This window comes from Lacerta agilis, chromosome 2 (genome assembly GCF_009819535.1).
Source record: "Lacerta agilis isolate rLacAgi1 chromosome 2, rLacAgi1.pri, whole genome shotgun sequence".
In the NCBI taxonomy this organism is placed as follows: Eukaryota; Metazoa; Chordata; class Lepidosauria; order Squamata; family Lacertidae; genus Lacerta; species Lacerta agilis.
The window spans coordinates 106,927,643-106,943,443 of NC_046313.1; the positions used below are offsets into that span (position 1 = coordinate 106,927,643).

The window sequence follows — 15,801 nt, forward strand, 5'->3', positions numbered from 1 at the left end:
TCTGAGGAATGTTGGAGGCAGTGCTGTCAAGTATCCCGTTTTCCCCGGGATTCTCCCTTATTTCAAGCAGTTTCCCGCTGCTCTCCCTTATTTTTTATTTCCCTTAAATTTCCCGTTTTTAATGGAAGCAGCTCCTCCCCTGCTGGCCAGGGACTGGGTGGGAAGACCTCGCCTACTTGGAGAGAAAAGCCTCAGCCCTCAAAGCAAGTGGGAGCCGTTTCCCGTGCTTACAGGGGGTTGTATTCCTCCCCCTGCATCAGCCCCTATCCGTTGCCGCCGAGCCCCTCAGCCGGCCAATAGGGTTAGCTGGCGGGCAGAGCCTGGCTGCCTTTGAGCAGCTGCTGCTTCCTGTCCTGTTTTGATGGGATCAGACAAGAAGACGATGGGGCTCCATTGCGTGGAGCACATGGCTGCCCTCCTCTTTGCTGGCTGCCCTCCTCTTTGCTCTGCTCCGAGCCCGAGGCCGCTTGGAGTTTACATTGCTGCTCCGCCCACTTTTGCTTCTGGCTCCGCCCACCACTGACATGTGACTGTCCCCGGGATAGGTGAGAATGCTGATCCCTTATTTTCAAAACCGAAACTTGACAGCTATGGTTGGAGGGTATGTTTGATGTGTAACTTCAAGTTTAGCTTTGCCAATACATACAGGGGTTTGCCCTCCAGTTTTAACTCACAGATTCAGGAGAGATCATTGTTTCAGATATTATCTCAGCTGTGGGTTGTTGCTGTTTGTTTGTTTTTTGGTGTTGTTCCAGCAATGATGTAACCGAGCCCAGGTTGTCACAATTGCTCCCCTTGATGCAAGTGGGTGAATGTTTCTAGAAACAATGACTGCCCTCTGAAAGGCCTTTGTTCCGGCTTGGGGAGTATCACCTGTCGCCAAGAGAAGTTTTTACAGTGGCTTAACAGGTGACTCACCGGTGTTCCCCGCCTGCCTGCTGAAAGGCCTTGATGGGAACGACAGCACTGTAGGCCACCCCCTGAACAAGAATGAGAAGCATCTTCGTTATAATTTCAATGGCCAAATCCACTTCAGGAGTAGAGGTGTGCAGGGCCGGCCCAAGACATTTTGCCGCTTCAGGCAAAGCGGGAAATGGCACCCCCCCCTTGCCATTGCCTCTTCCTCTCCTGCCCTGTCCCCCTTGCCTCTTCCTGAGGCGACAGGGAAGATGGCTCAGGGAAGCCCCAGCGCTCTGAAGGGAGCAAAAAGGAGGCTGGAGAGGAGCAGATGGTGGTGACTGGCGTGCTACTGGGGCGGCCAAATCTGCCAGGTTTCCAGCTGTCCCCAGCCTGCCACCTGAGGCAATTGTCTCATCAAGGCTAAGGGGGGGGGGAGGCCATGAGGTCTCCAGACCATTGTGTCGTAGAGGGTGGGTATTTATCCTTCCTGTCACGGAGCTGACAGGGCAAGCTGGCTGTTCGCAGGTCAGAGAAATAGAGAGGGACACTTGGTTGACTTGCAGCTATATAATAATAATAATAATAATAATAATAATAATAAATTTTTATTTATACCCCGCCCTTCCCCGCGAAACCGGGCTCAGGGCGGCTAACACCAATAAAATCACAACAAAAACATAAAACAGTTCATTAAAATACAGATTAAAATACAATTTAAAACTAAAGTGAATAAAATTTTTAGAAAAAGGATGTTATTAAAGTAGAATATGGATATAAAACCGAAGGAGAGAGGGTGGGGGAAGTCAATTGTTAAGATTTGGAACTAGAAGATTTTCTTAAGTGAGTAAACAAGAAGAATTGTATCTGTGTTTGTATTTGATTTATATATGTGGGTGTGGGTGTGGGTTTATGTTTTGTTATGAAAATGCCAATAAATTCTTATTTAAAAAAAAAAAATTAAAACTAAATCTAAACTTCAGCCTCATTTTTAAGTAGCCCACCAATCTAGTTTCTTTATTAAGGAAATCAGGACAAAGAACACACAGAGACTTCTAAAGAGTAATCCTGCCTTAATGAAGCAGTTCTTTGGACTGACGTGTAGCTCCTCTTCCACTCCCTAGCCCTTTGTGTCCGGCCCCTCCCTCTGTCCTCTTCTTCTATACAGCAAGCTCCAAGGGATTAGCTCTGTGTCTGCCTGGCCCTGGCAACATGCAATAAATGCCTCGTTCTAGGACAGGGGTCAGCAACCTTTTTCAGCCGTGGGCCAGTCCACCGTCCCTCAGACCATGTGGTGGGCCGGACTATATTTTTTTTTGGGGGGGGGGGGAATGAATGAATTCCTATGCCCCACAAATAACCCAGAGATGCATTTTAAATAAATACACACATTCTACTCATGTGAAAACACCAGGCAGGCCCCACAAATAACCCAGAGATGCATTTTAAATAAAAGGACACATTCTATTCATGTAAAAACACGCTGATTCCCAGACCGTCCGCGGGCCAGATTGAGAAGGCGATTGGGCAGCATCTGGCCCATGGGTCTTAGGTTGCCTACCCCTGTTCTAGGAGGGGGGGCCAGCAAGCTGTCAGCAGAGAAGCTCTCAGAGTGGTCTTGGGCGAGAACTGCAGGCTCTACCTCCTCTCTGTCATTGCTGTTGGCGCCTTCATCCAAACTAGAAACCCCTTCATGCTTTCTTGTCTCTTTGCTATCCCCCAAGAGCCCAGCTTCTACCACTTCTCAGCCCGTCCCCTCCTCTGAGTTGTGGCCAGTGTCCCACTACCAATCCCCAGGCTCAAAATCCTTCTCCTCTGCACCTTCCCCGGGGGTGTGGTGTGGTGGCGGCTCTTGGTTGGGTAGATTCCACCGCTCTTCCTCATCCAACCAGCCCCTGATATTCCCAGGCTTGAAGTCGAAGTCTCTCAGCAGCTAAAAGGGCTTGCAAAGTCCGCTTTCATTGTCCTGCCTCTAATCCCCATACTACAGGAATATAAAAAAGCGCAAAAACATCTGCGAAGATCAAAGATTTCACCAGCACAAAATTGATTCAGATGACAACACCAGACCAGAAAGTTATATATTGCACAAAGGTGAAACCCACATTTCTTGTTCTGCCTGCTTTTGCCCCTGGTCCAGGCTACCATTGACATGTGGCCTTTAGAAAAGTGCCCAGAAGCGAATGCATCTGATCAAGGCTCTACAAAATATACCTTTGCTTCCGAGAGTTGAGTTCTGAGACAAAGAAACCTGTTTCTGCAAGTGTACTATGGGCATCAGCTGTGCACAGCACTGATTGTCCGTTAACTGTGACGCCACCATGACCGTCTCTCCCCCACCCCACACTACCCTTGGAATGGCCTTGCACTCGGAAAAATTAAATGTACACCTGGTGCTTTTAAAGACACAAACAGCCTGCCTGAAACAAAACAGAGGGCCAAGAATGACACATGAACCAGTGTTTGATTCACGGGTTTCCATATCTGCCGTTTCAGCCAGAACAGAAGAACACTGCTGGAATCAGGAACACACAAGGAATGTGCCCCAAGAATGCATTAGAGATGCCTTAGGAATGCAATTTTTTGTGTGTGTACAGGTACAGAAACTGAATCACAGGTCTGCTCAATGGGAATAAACATTAGAATATTAGAGTCCTGCTGAATCAGGCCAACAACCATCTAGTCCAACAACCTGCTCTCACAGTGACCAAACGAAATCACACACCCCACTTGTGATTCGCAGCAGAAAGAAATGGCAAGTCTCGTTCCGTGTTCAATTCTTGCGGCTCCAAAAGAGATCAGGGGCACTTCTAGACTGCCATTATTTTTTGGTGGTTTCAATCACATATTTCAGAGTTATACTTAATCAGAAGGTCTCACACAACAAACCCTCTTGCCTCCAAAATTTTACATACACCCCCTTGTTTTTTGCAGACAGGAAAGTGGTGGGGAAGTGTACTGGAAAGAGTTGGATAACACTTGCCTTAAGAATATTTCAACAAAATTTGATGCTGATAGATTGGACTCCACAATGCTGGTTAATCCTTCACCAGGGCTAGAGAAATTACTACTTTATTGAGGACGGAAAACACTCTTGTGTGGCCCAACAAAATCTTCTGGGCGCACTATGGAGTTTTAACTCCTTGCTTTACAGATTTTCTGAAGTGTATCTGAAATACTCACTTTATGATAAAACTATCTTCTTCTGCCATCTAGTGGCAGATCGTAGGGTATGCTCAATTTCTTTATGCCTCAAGGCAGTGGACAACCTATTTCAGTACCTTGGATTTCGAAGGTCTTGCGACTCGAATGTTTCGGCTCCCAAACAATCAAAAACTGGACACGAGTGTTTTGGTTTTCAAACTATTTTCGCAGCTTCTGACTGAGTGCAGGAAGCTCCTGCAGCCAATCAGAAGCCACCCCTTAGTTGTCAAATGTTTTCGGGAGTCAAACGGATTTCCGGAATGGATTCCGTTCGGCAACCAAGAAATTGAGGAAGTAATGTACTGGCTTCAAGACACATTCCACTTGGCTTTGATATGGGATTGGGCCAGTCTACACAACAGCAGCAAGAATTCTACTGGCAAAAAATTGGAAGACAGAAGAAATACCAACGATTCAAGACTGGCAGATGAAAATGATAGACTTATATGGAGCTCGCTGAACTGACCGGTAAACTCTGAAACCAGATGGACGATGCGGTGGAGAAAGATTGGACTAAATTTAAAGTATATTTGAAGAAAAATGCTAAAATTAGTATTTAAATGCAGATAGGTAGAAATAGGTAGGCTACAGATATAGAAGATAGATTAGATTTAGAAATAGAGGAAGTAATGATAAGGTATATAAAATAAGATAAGAGGGTTAGAGTTTTAAGTTAGAATAGAAAAAGGTAAGGAAATTACTAAAGATGATTTACAAGGAAAGCAGCCAGAGAGGACGAGAGGAAGTCAATATACAATGTCATTTAGAAGATTAGTTAGGTTTAAATATGTATCTTTATGTGGTTTATTGTTTTTTCTTTTTTGTATGTAGTTTTTGGTGTAGTGTTTATGTTTGTGTTATGTTAAAAATCAATTAAAAAAAATGGGGGGGGGGAGACATGGGCCAGTCTATAGCACAACCAAAGCTATATCGGAGAGTGCATTTCATGTGTAACTTCACACTGGCAGTACCATAGAGAACACTCCTCTAACTAAAGTTGCATGGACACTTTACAAGAATTTTCAATGCTATGTGGGTGGAGGTAGCAGTCATTCCAATGAGACTCTGTTAGGCACAATGCAGTCTTCTTCAAGTTGCACCTAAGATGGATGGCAAGAAGGAAATTGGAATGTGTGAAACCCCTGTCTCTGGGAACATAAATTCCAGCTGGGTTCCTTGGTAGGTAGAAAACAGAAATGCAGAGAAGTAGGCAGCTTTTGCATTAAAAATCTGGAGATTTGTTTTAGGTGGTGTACCTAGCTAGCATTTTTAGAGAACGGAACGGACCAAAGTTCAGTTCTCATCATGGACTGGTTGGACACGGTGGAGGAACCTGCTATCCGTTCTGCTCAGGCACCACCACCGCAAATTGCAGAAAGACCGCAGCGATGAGTCCAGCCAGGATGAGAGCCATTCTGAGATGTTTGGCTGCTGTAAGCGAATCGTCCCAACACCGCTCCTGCCAAGATGCCAATGCCCCTCTGCAGATCTGGGGCCCCGCCCCACCTGCTCCCTGCTCCCGTCATTGTGCCAATACTGCTGCTACTCCAGAGTGGTCCATAAAACAATGGACAGGGCAGTGATACAGCGACTACAGTTTATATAGCAAACTCTTCATTTACTGCACGTTTGCAATTGTTTAAGATAAAAACCAATTTGGGAAAGAAACTACTTTTGCCATTTTGATGGACCTTTATCGCTTGTTTACAGATAGTTGCCTTGGTGATATTATCTTGCATCAACTACAGGAAGATGGCAGGAACAGCAGCGAGGGTAGGAGTGCTGTGTCAGCAATGGGAGAAGCCATGGTGGGGTCAGGAAGAGGGTGGGGGGGTGGATCCAGAGGTGAATGGCTTCCTCTCGCCTCATGCACAGGCTGTCCCTGGCCAGGATCATCGGAGGCCAAAGTTTGGCCTAATTCCTCAGCCCAAGCATATTTCCTTTTGCATAAATGCTGAAGTGCCATCAGCCAGCTACTGCCGCTTCTTTCCTGTGCCTCTTTAGCTTCCAAGTTATGCTTGTTGGGTCTGCCAAGATAATCTGCATGCTTTTGGCGTTATCTCCTTTTAGACAAAACAGGAAGCCTCCCTGAACCACTTTCTTCCCTCGTAACTCTTTCTGTATGTCTGAGCCACTGAAGCCACACGGTTGGGGAATTAGCTCAAATGGTAGAGCGCTCGCTTAGCATGCGAGAGGTAGCGGGATCGATGCCCGCATTCTCCAGGCAAGATTCTGCTCCTTTTTGCTTCTGCCAAATCTAGAGCAGCACCTTTTCAGCTCACGTTCTCCACAGCATTTCTGGTCCCTGCTTCCTTCTTGGGATATTGTGGGGTCTGGGCAGCCAGGGAATTTAACTCAAACCAAAGAGCATCATGCAAAAGGCTGGACTGGATGAATCCCAAGACGGAATTAAGACTGCTGGAAGAAATGTCAACAACCTCAGATATGCTGATGACACAACCTTGATGGCAGAAAGTGAGGAGGAATTAAAGAACCTTTTAATGAGGGTGAAAGAGGAGAGCGCAAAATATGGTCTGAAGCTCAACATCAAAAAAACTAAGATCATGGTCACTGGAAAATAGAAAGGGAAGAAATGGAGCAATGAGAGATTTTACTTTCTTGGGCTCCATGATCACTGCAGATGGTGACAGCAGTCATGAAATTAGAAGACGCCTGCTTCTTGGGAGAAAAGCAATGACAAACCTAGACAGCATCTTAGAAAGCAGAGACATCACCTTGCCGACAAAGGTCCGTATAGTTAAAGCTATGGTTTTCCCAGTAGTGATGTATGGAAGAGAGAGCTGGACCATAAAGAAGGCTGATCGCCGAAGAATTGATGCTTTTGAATTATGGTGCTGGAGGAGACTCTTGAGAGTCCCATGGACTGCAGGAAGATCAAACCTACCAATTCATAAGGAAATCAGCCCTGAGTGCTCACTGGAAGGACAGATCCTGAGCTGAGGGTCCAATACTTTGGCCACCTCATGAGAAGAGAAGACTCCCTGGAAAAGACCCTGATGTTGGGAAAGATGGAGGGCACAAGGAGAAGGGGACGACAGAGGATGAGATGGTTGGACAGTGTTCTCAAATCTACCAACATGAGTCTGACCAAACTGCCGGAGGCAGTGGAAGACAGGAGTGCCTGGCATGCTCTGGTCCATGGGGTCACAAAGAGTCGGACACGACTAAACGACTAAAATAATAATACAGTAGTACCTCAGGTTACATACACTTCAAGTTACATAGTCCGCTAACCCAGAAATAACGCTTCAGGTTAAGAAATTTGCTTTAGGATAAGAACAGAAATTTTGCTCTGGTGGCACAGCAGCAGCGGGAGGTCCCATTAGCTAAAGTGGTGCTTCAGGTTAAGAACAGTTTCAGGTTAAGAACAGACCTCCAGAACGAATTAAGTTCTTAATCCGAGGTACCACTGTATTAATAAAGAGCAGTTGCACCTTGGATCTGGCCTGTACTTAGGATACTGTGAGGTGGTTCTCCTGGGCAGATGGGGAATTAGCTCAAATGGTAGAGCGCTCGCTTAGCATGCGAGAGGTAGCGGGATCGATGCCCGCATTCTCCAGTCAAGACTCTAATTTCTCCCTTTTGCCATGCATAGAGCAAAGCGTCTTCGGGTCATATTCTGCACAGAGACTCTGGCCGGTGCCCACTTTCAGGGATACTGCAAAGCTGGACAGCCAGGGAATTAGCTCAAACAGAAGAACAGCCTTATCTTGTATCTTGTGCTGTGGGCTGGCTCTGCGGGACAGCTGAGGAGTTAGCTCAAGTGGTAGAGCACTTGCTTGGCATGCGAGAGGTAGCAAGATTGAATCCTGAATTCCCCAACCGAGCCTTGACCCCAGGCATAGGCAACCTCACCCCTCCCATCATTCCTCTTAGCTAGGGATCATGGGAGTTGTAGTCCCCCAAAAATATGGAGGGCCGAGGTTGCCTATGCCTGCTCTGCCCTGTTCCTTTTTCAGCCTCCTTAGGTTGTTTTCTGCATTCTTGCAGAAGTGGCCAAATAAAACAGACTGCATCCGGGAAGGAAAAAAACTTGGCAAGCTATACTGAGCCACAAGCAGATAAGGTGAACCACACAGATCAGGCCGGACTCTGGCAGAAATGAAGAGTACAACTGCAGCTAACATACACGATATTCTAATTTTTCGAGTTTCACCATAGTGGACCTGCCACTCTCTTTTCTTCGGATAAAAGGAAACCCGAGCTGGAGGAATCTTCTGTCATTCTACCCAGTTGCTAAGCAGCTGAGCGCGTTTTGCACCAGAGGCCTCTAAATGCAACCAGAACTATTATTTAGTTCTGCACCCTGAGCGGCCACTGTCACTGCACCCACAAACTGCTTACAAATCAACCCTTATCCTGCACTTTGGGGTGCAATCCTTGGCCACCACTACTCCAATGGTGCAGGGCATCTAAGTTCTGTCTCCTTCTTGGGGATACTTTTGGATGGTTCTGCTGGGCAATCAGCTCAAATGGTGGAGTGCTCGTTTTGCATGCAAGAGGCAGCAGGAACCTTTGTGTTCGTTCTCCAACCAATCTTCCACTCTTTTCCTTTTGCCTACAAAACCTCCCTGGATCACTTTCTGGATCCATTTCTCAAGTCTGCTCCCTCCTCTCTTATTTATTTATTTATTATCTATTTAGGTCCAGTATGTCAATGTTCTCAAGCTGAATCCACTCCTTAACCCAACAGAGGTAGGAGGCTTCATAGTAGATTTTTAAATTCCTCCTCTCTTCTTTGTATGTCTAAGACTAGTGATGTCAGGCAACTGGGGAATTAGCTCAAATGGTAGAGCGCTCGCTTAGCATGCGAGAGGTAGTGGGATCGATGCCCACATTCTCCAGCAAACCTCATTACCTCTTCCTTTTACCAGACCTTCAACAAAGCTTCCCTGAATCCCTTTCGGGATTCCTTTCTGAGGTCTTCCTGTTTTTCTGTATGTCTGGACCAGTGAAGCCAGGCAGTTGGGGAATTAGCTCAAATGGTAGAGCGCTCGCTTAGCATGCGAGAGGTAGTGGGATCGATGCCCACATTCTCCAGGCAAGCCTCCCTTCTCTTTCTTTTGCCATACATAGAGCGAAACCTGAGTGAAACACATTCTGTGCAATGAAGAAAATGTTTAAATGGGCTATTCCCCAGAGACCAGAAGTTTTCCTTATAGGTGTAATAGGGATGGAAAGAGGAGAAAGTTCCAAGAAAGGAAGAGTGGCTTTGGAAACTAATGGACCATGCAGAAATAGCAAAGCTGACAGCGAAATTAAGAGATCAAAACGAGGAACTTTTTATAGACGAATGGAGGCCATTTGTGGACTTAAAAAAAAAAATTACATTCAAATGAAATTGTGGGCAGGATTTGAGATAAAAGCAGCGGAAGAAACATGATAATATAACTGTAATGGAGAAACTTTTTGTAATAGATAAAGAGAAAATGCAGTGGAAGAGTTTGAGTAAAAACGCTGTGGAGGTGAGGGTGGGAAGTCAAATTATGAAACAGTGTGATTATTTGATTGGAAGGTTATTGTGAAAATGTTTGGAAAAATAATAATAAAATTAGATGATAGATAGATAGATAGATAGATAGATAGATAGATAGATAGATAGATTGTTGTTTAGTTGTTTAGTCGTGTCTGACTCTTCATGGCCCCATGAACCAGAGCACGCCAGGCACTCCTATCTTCCATAGATAGATAGATAGATAGATAGATAGATAGATAAAGAAACATGTTCTATGTGACATCTCAGATTTGTCATGCATGAGCCAGCAATGCCAGGCAGCTCAGGTCTTATCTCCAACAGAAGAATAGTCTCTTAGCATGTAAGAGGTATTGGCACTGATACCCAGCTAAATTTCTCCTCCTCCATCTGCTCTGCAGAATATGAGGCTTTCCTGTATACAACACAAATAGAAGAATAGGAGAGACTTGGTGGCCGTGTATATCACCGTGGTGACCTTAAAGATGGTGACAGCTGACACCCTGCAGCCTCAGTGGACCAAAGACACGCCTGGCCATACAGGAGAAAACTTGAGTCCATGAGCCCCCCTCAAACTGGAAACCTGATAGCTCTGCACCCTGAGGGACCTCTCACACAACACCCACCTGCAGCTTTAAAAGTTAACTCCTTGCTTGCACTTTTGGGGGGTGATCCCTTGCCATCACTGTTTCAACATTGCACGGCACCCAGAGCCGGCCTGCAGGCGATGAGGCAGCTCTGCAAATGCTCCCCCACCCCAGAAGTGCTTGCAGAGTCTCGCCCTCTCTTCTCCCAGTGGCGAGGTTCTACAAATAGAGAAGCACTTTTGGAGTCCCGTCACTCCCCGGAGAGGTGAGAGAAAGATCTATGCTCAGGCATCTGGGTCAGAAGCAGGCACAAGAAAGGGTCTGCCAGGCAACTGGGGAATTAGCTCAAATGGTAGAGCGCTCGCTTAGCATGCGAGAGGTAGTGGGATCGATGCCCACATTCTCCAGCAAACCTCACGGCCTCTTTCTTTTGCCAGGCATTCAACAAAGCTTCCCTGGATCCATTTTGGATCCCTTTCTGAGATCTACCTCTTTTTCAGTATGTCTGGACCAGTGAAGCCAGGCAACTGGGGAATTAGCTCAAATGGTAGAGCGCTCGCTTAGCATGCGAGAGGTAGTGGGATCGATGCCCACATTCTCCAGCAAACCTCTTCCTTTTGCCAGGCATTCAACAAAGCTTCCCTAGATCCCTTTCTGGATCCCTTTCTGAGATCTACCTCTTTTTCTTTATTTCTGGGTCAACACTGCCAGGCAACTGGGGAATTAGCTCAAATGGTAGAGCGCTCGCTTTGCATGCGAGAGGTAGCGGGATCGATGCCCACATTCTCCAGCAAACCTCACAACCTCTTCCTTTTGCCAGGCATTCAACAAAGCCTCCCTGGATCCCTTTCTGGACACCTTTCTGAGATGTACCTCTTTTTCTGTATATCTCGCCCTATGGAGCCAGGCAACTGGGGAATTAGCTCAAATGGTAGAGCGCTCGCTTTGCATGCGAGAGGTAGCGGGATCGATGCCCGCATTCTCCAATCCAGCCTCCACTCTATTGCTTTTTGACATGCACACAACAGGGGCTCCAATGCCAAGATAAAGGTCTACCAGTGTGCATGTTGAGCACACTGCTTTATGGAAGTGAATCATGGGCAACTTACCACCCTTAGGAGTGATCCCTCAATAGGTTCCATGTCCGCCACGTCAGGGAGAATTTGGGTATCACTTGACAGGACAGTTTCAAACAAAGGTGTGCTTCCCCAAGCCCACATTCCCAGCACATTCACACTCTGTTGTCCACAGAATGGAAGATGGCAGGCTCCCCAAGGATGTGCTGTACGAGGAGTTGCCTTCAAGCACCAGGCCCATCGGCAGACCAACTCTGTGTTACAAAGACTTCTGGAAACGGGGCATGAAGGCTGGCAACATCAACCCTTTTGTTGTTGTTGTTGTTGTTGTTGTTGTTTAGTTGTTTAGTTGTGTCCGACTCTTCATGACCCCATGGACCAGAGCACGCCAGGCACTCCTGTCTTCCACTGCCTCCCGCAGTTTGGCCAAACTCATGTTAGTAGCTTCGAGAATACTGTCCAACCATCTCATCCTTTGTCGTCCCCTTCTCCTTGTGCCCTCCATCTTCCCCAACATCAGGGTCTTTTCCAGGGAGTCTTCTCTTCTCATGAGGTGGCCAAAGTACTGGAGGAGCCTCAGCTTCATGGATCACTGCCTTGTAATGGCGAAGGGGCTTGAATAACTCAGAGAAGCTATGAGTTATGCCGTGCAGGGCCACCCAAGATGGACACGTCATATTGGAGAATTTTGACTAAACGTGTTCCACCTGGAGCAGGAACTGGCAAGCCACTCCAGGATCCCTGCCAAAAAAACCCTCCATGGACAAAGACATCAATGCTGCCATGTGGGAATCCCTTGCATATGACCGCAGTGCCTGGAGACAGACAGGTCGTGTATTCACAGCAGCGACCAGAGGAGGAATGACCTCTGGGAGGAGTACAGAGAGAAGAAATGCCATGGTGCAGTACAACCAGATGCCTGTCTCTCCTGTATTGGTCCCTACAGCCCCAACAGGTCTGCATCCATTCAACAGCTTGATGTCACCCCCCAATGGCGCACTTCTCCATTGTCTCCTGAGACGGATGGATGCCAACAACATACCTCAAAGAAATCAGCCCAGAATTGGCCTTACTAAACATCTTCCAAGACAATAATGCCCACTTACACCACAAAGGACTCATAACCCACCTACTTTCAGCAGCCAGAAACACCATAACCAGACACTGAAGAGACCTGTCAGGAGTTAAGCATGGACCAATGGTGCCAAATAGTATGGGAAACAGCCTTACTAGAAAAATTTACCAATAAGCTGAAACTGACACAGGGACAAACAGAAGAAGACGCCTTCACCCTGGTATGGCTCCCATACACAGCCCAACAAGACAATGACAAAAATCCACCAAGAGCATACAAATCAGTATGGCTAACCTGATCCTAAACACCCACCCACCCACCCCATTCACACATGAAAACAAAGACCACCACAGCCAAACACAAATGAACAACCACACCAGGCCAACCCCAACCTCTCTCACCACCAAAGGAACACAAGCGAACAACAGAGAACCTGCACAAGCAACGCTGACGTCAAACCCTACATATATTAAGTAAAATAGAAACACTGTCACCTGACCCCCACCCCCACCCATCTCTCCCCCCTCCGCCTCTTTCCCCCTTTTCTTCCTAATGTCTCAACAAATGAAACAGATTTGCAAAAATGTCACATGGGGGGGGGAAATATGAGAGAGAGACATTGCACATACTTTTGTAAATCAAGAAAATCTTTAATAAAAATACTTTTTAAAAAAAGTATAGAAAAGCATTAAAAATACTCAATTAACTGAGCTTCTGTCCCTCTCCAGCAGAAGCCTGCCCCCTGTAGTGTCCTCTTTTGAGGGGGGGGATTTTTACCTGTGATCTCCCAAAAAAGGGCAGCAACTTTTTGGGGCGATCTCCCCCCCCAAAAAAGCTCAAAAACTTTTTGGCCTCCCCCCTATCATAAATCCTGACCACACCCATGAACAACAACACCCCCCATCCCTTTCTGGATCCCTTTCTGAGATCTACCTCTTTTTCTGTATGTCTGGCCCAATGGAGCCAGGCAACTGGGGAATTAGCTCAAATGGTAGAGTGCTCACTTAGCATGCGAGAGGTAGTGGGATCGATGCCCACATTCTCCAGCAAACCTCATGACCTCTTCCTTTTACCAGACCTTCAACAAAGCTTCCCTGAATCCCTTTCTGGACCCCTTTCTGAGATCTACCTCTTTTTCTGTATGTCTGGCCCAATGGAGCCAGGCAACTGGGGAATTAGCTCAAATGGTAGAGTGCTCACTTAGCATGCGAGAGGTAGTGGGATCGATGCCCACATTCTCCAGCAAACCTCATGACCTCTTCCTTTTGCCAGGCATTCAACAAAGCCTCCAGGAATCCCATTCTGGATCCCTTTCTGAGATCTGCCTCTTTTTCTGTATTTCTGGGTCAACAGAGCCAGGCAACTGGGGAATTAGCTCAAATGGTAGAGCGCTCGCTTTGCATGCGAGAGGTAGCGGGATCGATGCCCACATTCTCCAAACCAGTCCCCCACTTTATTGCTTTTGCTATGCACACCACAGAGGCTTCTTAACTCCCTTTTTCTTGTATGGAAGAAAAACAAATATTTTCCTATCAAAAGCTGTGGTTTCTCTCCCCGCAGTTGCAGGCAACAACCATTTAACACTGGGGCCACATTCTGACGCAGCTTTTATTCAAGTGAAATCACGTATATTGGGAACACCCATTGAAAAGTTCTTCAAACGCCCTCTAAACCTCTGGAAACCCTAGAAAAGCCCTTTTAAAAAACCAGCAGCACTTGCAAGACTGGCATGAATGGTGGTAATCGCTCCCTCCAAACCTCCTTGCTCAAACTCCCAACTCTCCACAGGCCTCAACCATCAGTGCAATGACTTCTGAGACTGCACCTGCAAAGGCTCATGGGATTGCCAGACTGTTTTCTTTCCATTTTTGCCCTTTCTGTACTCCTTTAAGGTTGCTTTTGCCCTTTTTCTAGTCACCTCCAAGTTTAGGGAAGCTTTTTGTTATGTACTGAGTTGAATAGGATCCAAAATGCAGCAGTCTGATTGGTCCTAGAACAATAGGATTCAGAATACAGCAGTCTGATTGGTCCTAGAACAATAGGATCCAGAACGCAGCAGTCTGATTGGTTCGCAGGAGCCACCCAATCCAGCTCCAGGTGGAAGTGAATCCGCACTCTGATTGGCATACAGGAGTCTCCCGGAATTAGCCAATCACGTGGGGCCCATTGTGTAAATAGGGTATATCAGGGGTGGCCAACTTCCAGGAGACTGTGATCTACTCACAGAGTTAAAAACTGGCAGTGATCTACCCCCTTTTGGGGGGGGTCATGTAAAAGTAGTTAAGCTTCTTTTGGGAAGAGGAAAGCGACATTGAGCTTTTTTTTTTAAAGGAAGGAAAGGCCTATTTTTGGTGGTTCAGGTCATTTTAGGGGTGCAGGGCAAAGATGTTGAGCTTTTTTTAGGGGAGTTTTTTCAGCTTCTTTGGGGGCAGCCACTGATCTACTGGTGATGTACCACAGACATCCAGTGATCTACTGGTAGATCATGATCTACCTGTTGGACATGCCTGGTGTATATAAAGCAAACGTTTTGGGGGAACTGCATTCATCACTACTATGAGTAGAATAAAGAGCATGAAATTGACACTTGACTCCGAGTATATTTCACTTTTAATGTGTGATATTTTAATGTATTTTATTTTTGTTGGAAGCCGCCCAGAGTGGCTGGGGAAATCCAGCCAGATGGGTGGGGTACAAATAATAAATTATTATTATTATTATTATTATTATTATTATTATTATTATTATTATTTGTGGTGATAAGCGGATGGTTGCATGCATATTGAACATGCATATTGTGTGCATTCTTTTCTGGGGTTACCCAAGGGTACGCAGTATACGTACCTTCCCCCCCAAAAAAAATGTTAAAAGTGTGGCACTTACTGTAACAACTTCACTGTGGGTACCAGCACCATTTTCCCCTATTAAAAGATGCAGTCCGTATGCAGAGTGCCCTTTGCTAAGAAGCAGTTTCGCCTCTTCAAATGAGGGCAGAAAGTCAGCCGTGACCAGTGCTTCTTTTCTGGGGGGACGCATACCCCTAAACATTTTGTGAATCTAAGCTTGGCCTCACTGAGGGGCAGTATTTCAATATGAGTAGGAAAATGAGAGTACCCCTAAACATTTTATTGGGGGGGGGGGAAGCACTGGCCATGACCATGTGCAAAGTGCGACCTCACCAAAAAGGTTCCATCTTTCTTTTTCTTTTTTGAAAGGCATCAAATGAAAAGTAGAGAAATAGCAATGGCAGAATTTAGTAACGTCTTTTTTTGGGGGGGGCACCCATCCCGTCACCCAGCACTGCCAGTGGCTTTTTCCCTGGAAGGGTCATAGCATGAGCATGATGTGTCCCCCCCGCCAGAGGAACTAGCTGGTAGCTGTGCGCAGTTGTGAGTGAAGGAAGTGGCGTGAGGTCTGTGCGAGTTGTAGACTCACACATTCTAGCTCTGCAATGGCCTTAATTCCTCA

At 46.4% G+C, this 15,801-nt stretch overlaps 9 non-coding genes across 9 annotated transcripts; all 9 read left to right on the forward strand.

The window, feature by feature from the left end:
- Positions 1-6,251: 6,251 nt before the first annotated feature.
- On the forward strand, positions 6,252-6,324 carry TRNAA-AGC. Its single transcript has one exon. It is a non-coding gene; the product is annotated as a tRNA-Ala (tRNA).
- Positions 6,325-7,608: 1,284 nt separating this feature from the next.
- TRNAA-AGC lies at positions 7,609-7,681 on the forward strand. The gene has a single exon. It is a non-coding gene; the product is annotated as a tRNA-Ala (tRNA).
- Positions 7,682-8,893: 1,212 nt separating this feature from the next.
- On the forward strand, positions 8,894-8,966 carry TRNAA-AGC. Its single transcript has one exon. It is a non-coding gene; the product is annotated as a tRNA-Ala (tRNA).
- Positions 8,967-9,089: 123 nt separating this feature from the next.
- On the forward strand, positions 9,090-9,162 carry TRNAA-AGC. The gene has a single exon. It is a non-coding gene; the product is annotated as a tRNA-Ala (tRNA).
- Positions 9,163-10,516: 1,354 nt separating this feature from the next.
- TRNAA-AGC lies at positions 10,517-10,589 on the forward strand. The gene has a single exon. It is a non-coding gene; the product is annotated as a tRNA-Ala (tRNA).
- Positions 10,590-10,711: 122 nt separating this feature from the next.
- On the forward strand, positions 10,712-10,784 carry TRNAA-AGC. The gene has a single exon. It is a non-coding gene; the product is annotated as a tRNA-Ala (tRNA).
- A 115-nt stretch (positions 10,785-10,899) lies between these two features.
- On the forward strand, positions 10,900-10,972 carry TRNAA-UGC. Its single transcript has one exon. It is a non-coding gene; the product is annotated as a tRNA-Ala (tRNA).
- A 123-nt stretch (positions 10,973-11,095) lies between these two features.
- Positions 11,096-11,168, forward strand: TRNAA-UGC. Its single transcript has one exon. It is a non-coding gene; the product is annotated as a tRNA-Ala (tRNA).
- Positions 11,169-13,698: 2,530 nt separating this feature from the next.
- Positions 13,699-13,771, forward strand: TRNAA-UGC. The gene has a single exon. It is a non-coding gene; the product is annotated as a tRNA-Ala (tRNA).
- Positions 13,772-15,801: the final 2,030 nt, after the last annotated feature.